Source organism: Chenopodium album, chromosome 25, assembly GCF_948465745.1.
Source record: "Chenopodium album chromosome 25, dcCheAlbu1.1, whole genome shotgun sequence".
In the NCBI taxonomy this organism is placed as follows: domain Eukaryota; kingdom Viridiplantae; phylum Streptophyta; class Magnoliopsida; order Caryophyllales; family Amaranthaceae; genus Chenopodium; species Chenopodium album.
In genome coordinates, this window is record NC_137858.1 from 19,523,039 (window position 1) to 19,537,054 (window position 14,016).

The following is a 14,016-nucleotide window of genomic DNA, read 5'->3' on the forward strand; positions in this document are numbered from 1 at the left end:
TTTTGAGAACCATAATTTTGGCCTTGGTTACCATAATATTGGCCTTGATTTTGGCCACTATAACCTTGACCATTATAGCTACCACGAGAACCTTGGTTCCCTTGGTTTCTATAACCACCGCCTTGGTTATAGTTGTCAAAATTGCTTTGGCCTTGGAAGTTCCTATTCCATTGACCCCTTTGATTTTCAAACCGTTGACCATTATTATTTGACACATAATTCACATGTTCACTCTCATGTTTATCAAACTCATCAACACATTCATTAGGACAAACACTAGAATCATGATCATACGATCCACATGCATCACAAAACAAACAACCCAAAGGCATATTATGCGAAGAGGGAGGGGGTTGAGAGTTAGAAGGAGTACCTCTCCCCTTAAATTGGGAGGGAAGATTAGAAGCTTGAGAAGAGGAAGAAGTGCTCTCCAACTTAGCCTTGATTGCGGTGACCTCTTTCCCTAAATTTGTCATTTGAGAGGAAAGGTTGTTGATTGCATTGAGATGGTCCACCGAATACAATGAAGATTGTTTGCTTGAAGAGTCCCTCTCTCCATCTTGCCAATCCATATAATAAGTCACCACATCCTCAATGATGTCCGCAACTTCTTCTTCGGTTTTGTTCATGATAGGGCCCCCGGCCCCTCCATCAAGGCATGACTTGCCTTGGGGACTTAAACCGCCATAGAAGATTTGGATCACTTGGTATGTGGGGATTCCATGATGAGGGCACTCCCTTTGATACTCTTTGAATATCTCCCATGCTTCATAAAGGCTTTCACTCGGCCTTTGCTTGAACCCTTGAATCAAGGCTCTTGCCTCCGCCGTCTTCTTTTGGGGGTAGAAGCGGGACAAGAAAGCCTTTGTGACATCGTCCCAAGTTCTCAAGGAGTTAGGCTTCACCTCCTTGTCTAGCCACTCCAAGGATCTTCCGATTAGAGAGAAAGGGAACAACTTGAGGCGGATGAATTCTTGAGAAACCCCATTGACTTTAATGGTATTGCAATATTTTTCAAATTCTTTCAAATAGTTCAATGGGCTCTCATTCTTAGCCCCACTATATTGCCTTCTCTCGATCAAGGTGATCATTGCCGGACGGATTTCGAAGTCATTTGCCGGGGTAGTGGGAGGAGCTATTCCACTTTCAAATCTATATGCCCCGGGCACTCCAAGCTCCTTTAAGGCTAATCTAGGATGTTCACCCATTCCTTGTTCTTCTTGAATTTCTTCCTCACTTGAAGAGGTATAAGACAAGGATCTAATATCCACTCTTCTTCTTGAAATAGTCCTTTCTATTTCCGAATCAAGGGGAAGAAGGGGACGATAACGGGTCCTGTGCATGCAAAAACTCAAACAACAATATTAGTAGCACGGCTACAAGTGTAGCCTAAAGAAACAAAATCTTTTTGTTTTTTTTTTTAATTGAAGTAGACTCAACAACAAAAGCTAAGCACCAAAAGCACTCCCCGGCAACGGCGCCATTTTGACAAGGGGAAAATGCATGTCGTTCCTACCCTTTCCCCTAGCCAAACTAAATTTGTAAACACCTAACCAACCTTATATGAATATAGGGTAAGTTAAGGGTCGATCCCAAGGGAATGCAATGATGAAAACCTAAGTCTAAGTCAAGCTACCTCGGAGATGAGAATGAGATATCGGTTGGTACTAAATGAACTAGATCAAAAGTCTAAACACTAGGGAGATGGGTTCCACATGCAAAACCAATGATAATGCTAGATTAAAACTCATTCAATTAGTTCAAGTGTTTGCAATGGACAAACGATAGTAGCAATCAAGAGAGTTCAAATACTATCTCCTATAGGCCAATCTAGTGGTCACTATGAAAGGCAAACCAAGAAGAATCATAAATAAACTCAATCAATTAAAGCAACTTTTAAATCAATTGGTCATGTCATTAAGAGTTGCAATGCAATCTAGATTAATCTTATAGGGTGATCAATCCTAGTCTAATCAATCTCATGCAAAACTATGTCAACCAAATTAATTGCAACAAATCAACCAATCAAGAGCTTCAACTAGCATTTACATCAATCAAACATGCTTCCCCCCTTCCCTAGCAACTAAATTACTCACTAATCATGATGAAATTCAAGAACAAATAACTAGAAATTGCATTGATAATCATTCTAAATCAAAATCTAATAGAAATCAAAGTATTCAATATTATCACAACTCAATTCCAAGAAAAACAAACATCAAGCAAAAGGATCAATTAACAAGTAAGTAAAGATGAAGGAAAGAAGAAGATCTCACTAAAATTGATGAAGAAATCCAAACTTGATTGATCAAAAGTTGAGTTACAAATCCAAAGCCAACAAGTTCTCTCTATCTTCTCTCTAACTTCTCTCTCTAAAATTAAGCTAATGAATATTATCTAAAAGTTGGATTCAAAAAGGAAATACAACTCTATTTATAAACAAAGAAGAAAACGGCAGCTCCCGCGGTCTCTCCCGATAAACCCGCGCCCGCGGAAAAATGGGTACGGAACCCTCCGCGGGCTGTCTGGGCAGCACCCGCGCCCGCGGCATCAGGGGCCCGCGCCCGCGGGTAGATGACCCGCGCCCGCGGCTAAATCCCCTGCTCCCAAAGGCAGATCAGGGGGCCGCGGTCTCTCTGAGTGGAGAAACCTCTCCATTTTGCCCGCGCCCGCGGAGAGACCGCGGGGCAACCACGGCAAGTTCCTGCCAACTTTTGGCAGTTTTGAACATCATAAGCCCGCGCCCGCGGCCTGGTGAATTTCCTTAGAGACCTCTCCGAGGCCTCTCCAAGGCCTCTCTAAGCCCTCTCTAGCCCAATGCTTCTTCCTTGCTTGATCATTGAAGTCCCGAATTGTATCCTTTGCCAAGGTGAATCTCGCAATACCTACACAAGTAAACAAAAGAAGGAAATAAAAGGGAAAAAGTGCAAAATAAAGGAAAACACGATAAAAACGCGAGAAACATAGAGAAAAGAGGAAAAGGGAGAAACTAAAGGAAAAAGAACCAAAACTAAGAGAAGAAAGCAACAAAGAGGGAAAGAAATAACCTAAAAGACTACCCTATGAGTGCCATAAATGACACTCATCAATTTCCCAAATTTCCTACGTGTAAAATTCCTATGGATTGACTCATGGGGTGCTCCCATGAGGACCTTTTAATGCATATGACAATAATGTTAATCAAATCACGCACATGAAATACTTAGAATTTTTCGAGTCTCATCCGCTCATTCTAAATAATTGCCAAAATTTAATAAATTTCAGGAATATAAATAGAAATCCTCCTCAGTTGAGTCGCCAAAAACTGTAGGGAATATTTCAAGCATTATGATAACCCCAAACTTGAACCCCACTGTGATCATACACTAAAGTACGGTGGCGTTCCAAAGGGAAAGACAAAGAGCAAAAAGAGTCGCCAACAAGTTTTAGGAACTTGTACCCAAAAGACAATCCAAAGGACCGTCAAATACTCCATAAGGTCTTGAACCAAATAGGGTCCGGGGATGAGGGTACGAATCCAATCTACAAAAGAAAGGACCCGCCCTATAAAAATAGGCCTCTACTTTGTTCTGCTCGTATTCATGTGCGCTTTTCGAATAACATGCAAACATTATATTAAACCTACCCTGTTTATCTATGTTGGTTGAAATTAATGCACAAATAAGACTATTATTGGCGATCACTTGAATTAAAATCACATTAGCCTAAACCAAATTATTAATTATCTTATTAAGCGTGATTCCAAGTACAAATTCCCTTTAAACCTGCATAAAAGGCGTGATCAAGCAATAACAATAAATATAATCAAGCAACATAATAATAAACAATAATAATCATAGTAACAATAACGATGATAATAGCATGATAAGGCATAATAAAGTTTGATAATAATAGCAAGATCCTAGGCATGATACTAACAAGATTAATAACAAATCCTAGCATGATACTAAACAATAAAGATCAAAGCTTTAAACCGAACATGGTACTAACATGATATTAGAAAGCATAAAATAATCCTAACATGATACTAGGAATATTAAACAATAATAAGCATGCTTTCTACATTGAAAGAGAGTAATAAGATTACATACTTTGAAGCCTCGTACCTCTTTCTAATAACAAAATACACAAGTTAGTAAACTTCAATGAAAATAATAAAGAACAATAATTAAAGAATTAAATTAAAATCAAATTAAATAAAGTTTTGACTAGATTTGGACCAAACCCTCAGAAAATATCAAACCTTGCACGTCTAGGGCGAAGGCAACTCCGAACTTGGCTATGAGACTCTAAGTCTAATGTATGCGGAATATTGATAAAACCAGAAAAGAAAGAAAGAAAGAATAAAGTGCTCAAGAGAGAAGAGAGAATTGATTGTTGATGAAAAGATGAAGAGAATTGATAGTAGTTGATTAAGAGTTGATTGTTGATTGATGAAAGTTGATGATTGAAAACAGGAATTCGGACGCTATTTATAATGAAAATAAACCGGAAAAACACGGAATTTGATAAGGAATAAAACTCCACGCTGTCGCCAGGACTGGACTCTGTCGCGACGCGACAGGGTTTGTCGCGCGGCGACAGAGTCTGTCGCGTGGCGACAGACTTGTCGTCTGGCGACAGCCTGTATAAGCGCGTTTTTATCTTTATACAGAATCCGATCTTTAATCAACTTGATCTACGGAATCCGTACAGAAGATGAAATACGTTTTTAAGATAACAAAATAATATTTTATTCCAAATAAAAAACCTTTAAAGATAATTAACTATTAATCCTATCAATATTAGAACTAAGAAAAACTTTCTAGAAACCTCTAGAAGACTATAATTAATCCTAATAGCTTTAGGAATAACAATTAACATTGGGCCCTCCCCTAGATCATTGGGCCGCATTAAAATAGAACTCCGGGCCCAGTTTAGTATTTTGGCCATAACTCCCTCAATATTCATCGGAATTGGGCTTATAATATATCGTTGGAAAGGTCTTTTAAAGCCCCATCCAACTACACTATTATTGGACCTTAATCATGGACCAAAATAAACTGAAATGGACGTTTTCAAATAAATAAAGCCATTTTCAAAAACAGAGAGAAAAGAAATTAATTAAAACTAAACCGCGACATTTGACTTTCGAATCACTTTCACTTCATTCGATTATGTTTCGACGCACAAGGCATTCATCACTGGGTTTGGTTTTGGGGAGACACAAATGGGTGTCTACAGAAGTCATCTAAGGCACCCAACTACTCTCTCAAGCTAGAGGGATTACTTGAATCATGAATACAACCTACTCTCGTGGTTACAAAGCATAAAGCAAGTGTTAAAATATAATCACAATGACATAAACATTCCCTTGACTAGAAATTCCTATTCTCATGGCATTTCAAGTCAATTAAGCATAATGGAGCTAACTCAAGTTTATCTCTCGATCCTTCGTTGAGAAAGCTTAGATAAATAGTTCTAGCAATGGCCACTTACAAGAACTAACAATGAAACCACTTAAGCTCAACTAATTAGCATCCCACATTAGCTAAATCAACACATGCAAACAAGTATTTGTGAATTCGATCATCAATGGTTTCAACCATCCCAAGTAAATAAACTACTCACAAAACATTATAAATTCCAAAACTAAGGGAGTTAACAACTAAGAACATGAATTCAAACATTAATCTAACATAAACAAGTAATTAAACTAGAAAAGATGCAAAAATAAGTAATTAAAGCAATAAAATAAGAGAGAGAGTAAGAAATTCTCATTGATTTTGCAAGAAATAATTAAATCTTCATGTCTCCTTCCTTCAATTCTTCATATTCCAAGCTTTCAACAAGTTTTCCCCACTTTCTCTCTCTCTAGAAAATGAGAGTCTCTCTCTCTAAAAACCCTAACCTAAGCTAAAACTGTACTAAGAAGATCTTTTTTTCGTACAATCGGAGTTAAGAAGGTATATATATTACCCAAATAGAATGGACGGAGAAAACGAGAAAAACGACCCGTCTACATGTCGGCACGGACGTGCCAAAGGTTGCACGGACGTGCAGATCTGTTTAGCTACTGCCTGACCTTGCACGGACGTGCTTCATTTGGCACGGACGTGCAGCCCTTTTCTGGCGAAACGACTTATTTTCGGAAGGTCATAACTTCTTCGTTACTCATCGGAATAAGGCATGTGACCAGTCGTTGGAAAGATCTTGAGATGAAATTTATTCTCCAATTTGAATAACTTCAAAATGTTGAGTAGAACAAAAGTTATAGTCAGTTGAAGTTGACCCTTGTGCAAACAATCCTTCAAAGCTTTCCATTTCTCTTTTAGGCACTCATCCTTCTTCCTCCATTGCTCTATCAACCAAGCTTGCCCTACTCCTTGTTCACTCATGATTGATCACATCCATATATGGTGCTAAAAATAGCTACATTACATCAAAAACACAAACACCCCGTGAAGCATGGATGATACAAAATTTGTATAAAAATAGGATAAATAATGAACTTTGATGTCGAATAATCACGAAAACAAGGTTCAAAAGTACCCTAAAATCGTACCAAATAACAAGTTATCAAATCCCCCCAAGCTAAGCTTTTGCTAGTCCTCGAGCAAAACAAACATGTCAAATTAAGGAAGATAACTTGCTAATGATCAAACCAAGGAGAGGTAATAAAGAGGAAACACAAAAACACAAATCCGCATGGTAAGAGGACGAGTTTTTATCTCGTGAGGGTTTCCATTGAGCTTAACCCACAACTCACACAAACCACAACACATCATCAAAAATCATGCATACAATTTCAATTTATTTTTTTTCACCCAAGTCAACTCATCGGGATATGAGACACAAGCAAGACAAGTGAGCAACACTCAAGAATTACAAATCATACAAATGTACACATGAGTTGGGGGTAAAGAGGAAAACAAAGCAAGGTTGCACTAGGATACTTCTTTATACCTTTTACTAGTTCATTAGAGCACATCTAGATATTCCAAAGTTGCAACAAGCCCTCTTTCGGTTATAAAATCTCAAAATGCAAGTCCACCTCCCAAAATGCACACCCAAGCCCCTTTAACTACACTCTAACTCGGGAATTACACAAGAAACATCAAAATAGATAATGTGTGGGAGGCATCCACAAGTTGACCTCTAGAATAGAAAAAGTGAAAATTTTGAGAATTTTAGAGGAGTTTTTTTTTTTATCTCCCTTTCTTTTTCTATATTTTTTTCTTTTGGTTTCTGTTGGAGATATGATATATCAGAAAATATATGTGATATATTTTCCGTACAGATTTTGTTATGAAAATAATATATTTAGTATTATTTTATGTTAAGATAATATTTAGTATTATGTTATGTTAAGATATTATTTAGAGAATATATTTTTAGGGTTTATTGTTATGATAGTATATCTTTAGGAAGATTGTTTCCTATCTTATGAGCCTAGGTTTTGTATATAAATACTCTACCTATTTAATGAATAATAAACAGGCCATTCTATTCACTCTTCTCTATAAATTTATCATGTATATTATTTTCATAACAATATCTATACGGAAAATATATCACATATATTTTCCGATATATCATATCTCCAACACCCTCCCGCAATCGTAACGGCAATAACACGAACGTTGCGATTGGAAATTCTTCAATTTGTTGAAGTCGAGATGCACACTTTTGTGATGTCGCCTTCAATTTTTTGTTTTTCTTTTTCAACGATGAGAACGTTTATCTTTTCGAACTCATCAATCATCAATCAAGCAGGAACGTCATTCTTTTCGAACCTGCAAATATAACAATTTTGGTTTTTCTAGAGCAAAACCGAGCTCAATCAAATATTGGTTTTTTCAGAGTAAACCACACTTAAATCTTTTATTGGTCTTTCAGAGTAAACCACACTCAAATCTCTTGGTCTTTTAAGAGTAAACCACACTAAAATCTTTTACTGGTCTTTCAGAGTAAACTATACTCAAATCACTTGGTCTGTCAGAGTAAACCAAGCTCATATCAAAAGGAGCAATGTTAATGCTCGAATCAAGTCACAAACCTCGTCTCACGGCACAAGGAGAACCAAATATATCTTGTCTCACGGCACAAGAGAGCCGAAAACCCTTTTGCGTTAAGCATAACGCTATTTAATTTCTTCATCTCCAAAGATGTGTTATAGTGGAGGAAGTTCACTCACATACTCCCAAAAAAAAAAGAAATTCACATACACATATATGATAATTAATCACGTGTACCAACCAAAAAAAAAAAATAAAGAGTATTAATATTGCATAGCGGAAGCAAAATTTTGAATCCCACCGGTGGGTTTAACTTTCTAACCCACCGGCAGGGGGAAAGTTTTTGTGAGCGGTTCCAAGACTTACCCTGCTCTTGATACCATGATAAATTTATAGAGAAGAGTGAATAGAATGACCTGTTTATTATTCATTAAATAGGTAGAGTATTTATATACAAAACCTAGGCTCATAAGATAGGAAACAATCTTCCTAAAGATATACTATCATAGCAATAAACCCTAAAAATATATTCTTTAAATAATATCTTAACATAACATAGTACTAAATATTATCTTAACATAAGATAATGCTAAATATATTATTTTCATAACAATATCTATACGGAAAATATATCACATATATTTTCCGATATATCATATCTCTAACAAGTATTATCTTATGTTAAGATAATATTTAGTATTATGTTATGTTAAGATATTATTTAGAGAATATATTTGTAGGGTTTATTGTTATGATAGTATATCTTTAGGAAGATTGTTTCCTATCTTATGAGCCTAGGTTTTGTATATAAATACTCTACCTATTTAATGAATAATAAACAGGCCATTCTATTCACACTTCACTATAAATTTATCAGTTTCTCTTTTTTTCTGTTTTTTTTCTGTTCTTTTTTTTTCAACATTCATTGCCCTCGCCTCTTTTAACTGTGAGCGGCTCTTTCTTTATTCAAAACATGTGGCTTATTATGCCACCTATTACACATGATACAAGTAGAACCAATTCCCTAATAGAGTTTCATTTCGGGGAGGAGAGGAGGCACATCAAGGGCACAAGGGACCGCAATTTGATTCAAACATATCCTACTTTGGGCAAATTTGACAATATCCTATGCTAGACGTGCAATTGAGCATTCATTGTCTTTCATTCCATATACACTAATGCAATCAAGATTAATAAGCCTCTAAATGACCCCAACTCTAGCATACACCCATCTAAAAAACTAGTACTCATCACTTAAGAGTCAAGCAAGCAAAACATATAAACATCATCATTTGAGTCTCATCCTTGGTTTTTTTTTTTGTCTTTTTAAGTTATAATAAAGAAAAGAAGAAAAAGCATGAATATCCAAATGTACAACTATAAACAAATTCAAGCATCAAACTAACAATCAACCCCCCTTCATGAAAGTGTGAAGCTACCCCCCCCCCCCAAGCTTAGACGAAGCGTTGTCCCCAATGCTTAGAAGAGATAATCAAGAGAGAGGGAGGGAAAGAACGCAATCAATCTCAACAAGTACATCTAGTCCAACATCCATAACTACAACGAAAAACCACAACATACAATAAAATCTAGCCCCAAGCCAAACTCTTAAACAAGCAACCAATGAATGGCAAAAATAATTATAAAATCAATAGCTTGGGAAGAGATGAATAGAGGAAGAGATATTACTCAATTTGATGCAAAATTCTTCATAAAATCTTTAAAATTTGGTATATTAAGTTGTGTCTTTCCAATGTAGCAAAATTAAAACTCCAAAATTCTTGTGAATTTGAGACTATAAGATGTAATTTGGAGTGGAGAGATCATAGAGAGTACCTAATTGAGAATCGTTTCATAAAGCTCGTTAGTTCAAATCATCATAAAATTAAAATTCATGCACATCATTATTCAAAAATTAACAAATAAAAAAAATAAGGGGAAGAAAATTTGCCTTTCTTTTCGGTCTTTGGCTAGACCTTAGCTAGTAAGTAATTTGACAAACTCCTAAGGAGCTCATCATATGCACTTGAGCACATTTCATAAATTAAAACCATTAAAAAAAAAGAAGAAAATTTAATAATAAGAAGAAAAGAATATACATTAATTTACAAAGCTTCCTAAAATAAAAATGAAAAGATCTAAAAAAGGTCCTAGATTGAAAAGAAGAAGGAAAAATAAAAGTATTACTATCAACTGATGAGTGACATTTATGGCACTCATTTGGTTCCTTTTTGGATGATTTTTATTTCATTTTATCTCTCTTTTCTTTAGTTTTTCTTAGTTTTATTCTTGTTTTCTTCATTTTACGATTTTTGTAGTTAGTTTCTCTATTTCATGCTTTTTCTAGTTTACTTGTTATTTTTCTCTTTTACTTGCTTTATTTCATTTGTTTGTAGGTGGTAATTGATTGTCCAAGAATTCCCGAGTTTCCTCTCTATGAGCTTTCATTGTTTTCATGCCTACAGATGGTGCAAGAAGCTTCAAGTCAAAGGTGGATCCAAGGGGCAAGCTTCAAGGCTTTGTATATGCCTTCCTCATGGCTTATACTTTTCAAGAAATTCAAGAAAGTTTCTGCCTACTTTGTCCTCCATCATCATCACCTAGGATGTGTGCACTGCTTGAGCTAGGACGAAGAGAAGAAGGGGGAAAGACTCAGGGTTGTGCGGGCGCACAGAGGAGTGTGCGGCCGCACATCTGTCGTGTGCGGCCGCACATCAGGTGTGTGCGGGCGCACATGCCTGGGTGTGCTCCCGTGCGCACCGTTCTCTCTCCTTCGAGCGCCCGCACCGACGTGGGTCTATTTTTGGACGTCTTTCCCAACTTCCTCTTGGGATTGTTAGTTATTTCTTTCCATAGATAGAGAGAAGATTAGATCTTCATAAGTAAGAATTACATTAGATTAGATTTTAGAGAGAGAAAACATTAGTTCTTAGCATTTTTAGAGAGAGAAAGTGTGGGTTTGATGATTGATGATTGAAGATTGCTTCATTTGATTTGATTTCTACCAAGTTTGTAAGGATTCTTTACTCTTTAATGCAATTCAATGTTTGATTTCATTAGTATTGTTGTTTGATTTGGTTAATTGATAGTTTGATTGATTTGATTGAATTTGTTGGTTTCAATTGATGAACTTGAGAGTGATGATTAGTTTAGCTTTGATTTTGATGTTCTCTATGGATTGTGAGTAGTTTATTTGCTAGGGTAGTGGTGAAGCATGTATTGATGATGAATTGAGATTAATTTGGGGAAAATTGATTGAGTTGATAATGTGATTAAATTGGTTGATTGATTTTGTGCATGTGTGTGCTTGATTAGGCTTGATCACCCTCGTTATTCACACTAGATTGCATTGTGAGTTCACATTGATACGGACCATTGATTTGTGGCTTACATTTACTCGATTGAGATATCTTGTGATGTTTCCTAGCTAGTGTTTGATGTAGTTGACGCTAATTGGACCTCTAGGAGAATAGCTTGATGTGCTCTCTTGGTTGCAATTTCGGTTTTCCCTCACATTGCTTGACTTGATTGGTTAATTCCCCGAGTTGATTGAACTTCATTGTTGATGCATGTGGATCCATTCCCCTAGTGCTTTAGCATTCATTTAGTACTAGCCTTTTGCATCGCCTAGCTTATCCTTAGTGTCTACCATAAACCCCTTCTAGATTTCGGATAACTTAATTTTGGCAATCGTGCATTTAACCTCCATTCCCTTGGGTTCGACCTTGACTTACCACTACACTAAATAGGGGTTTGTTAAGTTACAAATATTGTTTGATTGGGGTGGGGTGGTAGCCCCACGACCTACCATTCTCCTTCCCATCATCAACAAAACACTTTGGAGATTCATTTGGTAAATCAAAAACTATATTTACATCAAATTCACCAAATTGAGTATCATTGGTTGGAAAATTGTCATGCAAATCATAGAATGAAGTATAAAGAGGCTCATGTGAAGTGAAAGGGGGCAAAGGTTTGGAAATGAGACAATAATATCAAGAGTTTTTGAGAAAGGGACATGAGGCTCAAAAAAAGAATGTTCAATTGGTAAAGACTCAACAATTACCTCACTCTCAACTCTATGGTCCTCAAAAGAGGGATTTTCCTCAAATTCATTCCTTTTATGCTTACTTTCCCAAAATTCATCATGAATATCTAGGCTACTCTTTCCAAATTGATAGATATCCTCAACAACTCTTGAAAAATCATCAATATAATCAAATTGAAGAATACCATCAACATTACATTGGGACTTTAGTAGGCCTATATCATTAGTGGAATTCAACAAACAATCATCTACTTTGTCATCATTCATAATTAATGGTACATTAAGATCATTATGCAAATTAATGATATTTGGAAAAATAGGGTCATCAAGCAATGGTTTTTCAAGAATAGGCTTCTCAAAATTTTCATTTTCATTCATTTGAACCCTAGAAGTTTCACTATGATGATTCATGGATGTACAAGTGTTGTTTATGTCCATTTTTTTCCTATACTCTTCACAACCCTCCACAAAACGTTCTAGAGCAAGCTCTAAAGAAGACTTGGGTTCTTGAAGATGGGAGAAATTTCGAAAATCACATTGGGAAGAGGTGTCAACATTATGCACATTAGCCACATCATAAGAGTATATGACATAAAATTGGAATCCAAGAAAAAATTTGGAGAATTTTGACAATTTGCATCACCAAAACTCGAAATATTAGAATCCAAAACATTATCACCACATTCTTCAAATGAAATTGCATCATTAAAATTATCATATGTCTCGTAATTAGCCATCTCCCAATCATAGGTATCTTTAGCTAGCCACACAAACATACTCCAATTCTCATTAATGGTATTAGACATATATTGACCTTCGGACATGGATTCAACAACAACTCGCATTTCATTATTTAAACCTTCAAAAATTACTTCACAAATATCCACCTTTAAAAGTCTATGACCATAGTTATAACCAATATAATCATTAACCTTATGGAAATATCTCCAAAATGTTTCATTCTCATATTAGGGAAGGAAAAAAATTGCCATTTATTTCAATGGAAGAAACCCCAAAATAAAATTTAAAAAAAATAAAGAAAAAGAGGAAAAAAAAATGTACAAAGACCTAGACTCATCTAATCAATACTTAGCAAATGTCAACCAAAGTCCCCGGCAACGGCGCCAACATTTGATAGGCCGTCGTCGAGCCTACCAAAGATAAAAACCTAACTTGGTCTCTCTAATGGGTAGAAAGGGCAAGTAAGGGTCGATCCCACAAGGACTAAGGGGAGCACTAACAAATATTGATTTGTGATAAGCTAAGACAAGTCTTTTTGGGTTTTGAGTTATAAAGAAAAAAAACTACAAACAATAATATAAAAAGGATCTTGGGAAGGTATCCACCAATTAAGTCATTCACAAACTACAATTTAACATAAAAAACATAGCATTTGGGAATAAATTAGGGGAAGTCATCTAAGGCACCCAACTACTCTCTCAAGCTAGAGGGATTACTTGAATCATGAATACAACCTACTCTCGTGGTTACAAAGCATAAAACAAGTGTTAAAATATAATCACAATGACATAAACATTCCCTTGACTAGAAATTCCTATTCTCATGGCATTTCAAGTCAATTAAGCATAATGGAGCTAACTCAAGTTCATCTCTCGATCCTTCGTTGAGAAAGCTTAGATAAATAGTTTTAGCAATGGCAACTTACAAGAACTAACAATGAAACCACTTAAGCTCAACTAATTAACATCCCACATTAGCTAAATCAACACATGCAAACAAGTATTTGTGAATTCGGTCATCAATGGTTTCAACCATCCCAAGTAAATAAACTACTCACAAAACATTATAAATTCCAAAACTAAGGGAGTTAACAACTAAGAACATGAATTCAAACACTAATCTAACATAAACAAGTAATTAAACTAGAAAAGATGCAAAAATAAGTAATTAAAGCAATAAAATAAGAGAGAGAGTAAAAAATTCTCATTGATTTTGCAAGAAATAATTAAA

General features: G+C 35.8%; 1 non-coding gene across 1 annotated transcript; it reads left to right on the forward strand.

Moving 5' to 3' along the window:
* Positions 1-717: 717 nt before the first annotated feature.
* LOC145615811 (small nucleolar RNA R71) lies at positions 718-823 on the forward strand. Its single transcript, XR_014107399.1, has one exon. It is a non-coding gene; the product is annotated as a small nucleolar RNA R71 (small nucleolar RNA).
* The last annotated feature ends 13,193 nt before the right edge of the window (positions 824-14,016 follow it).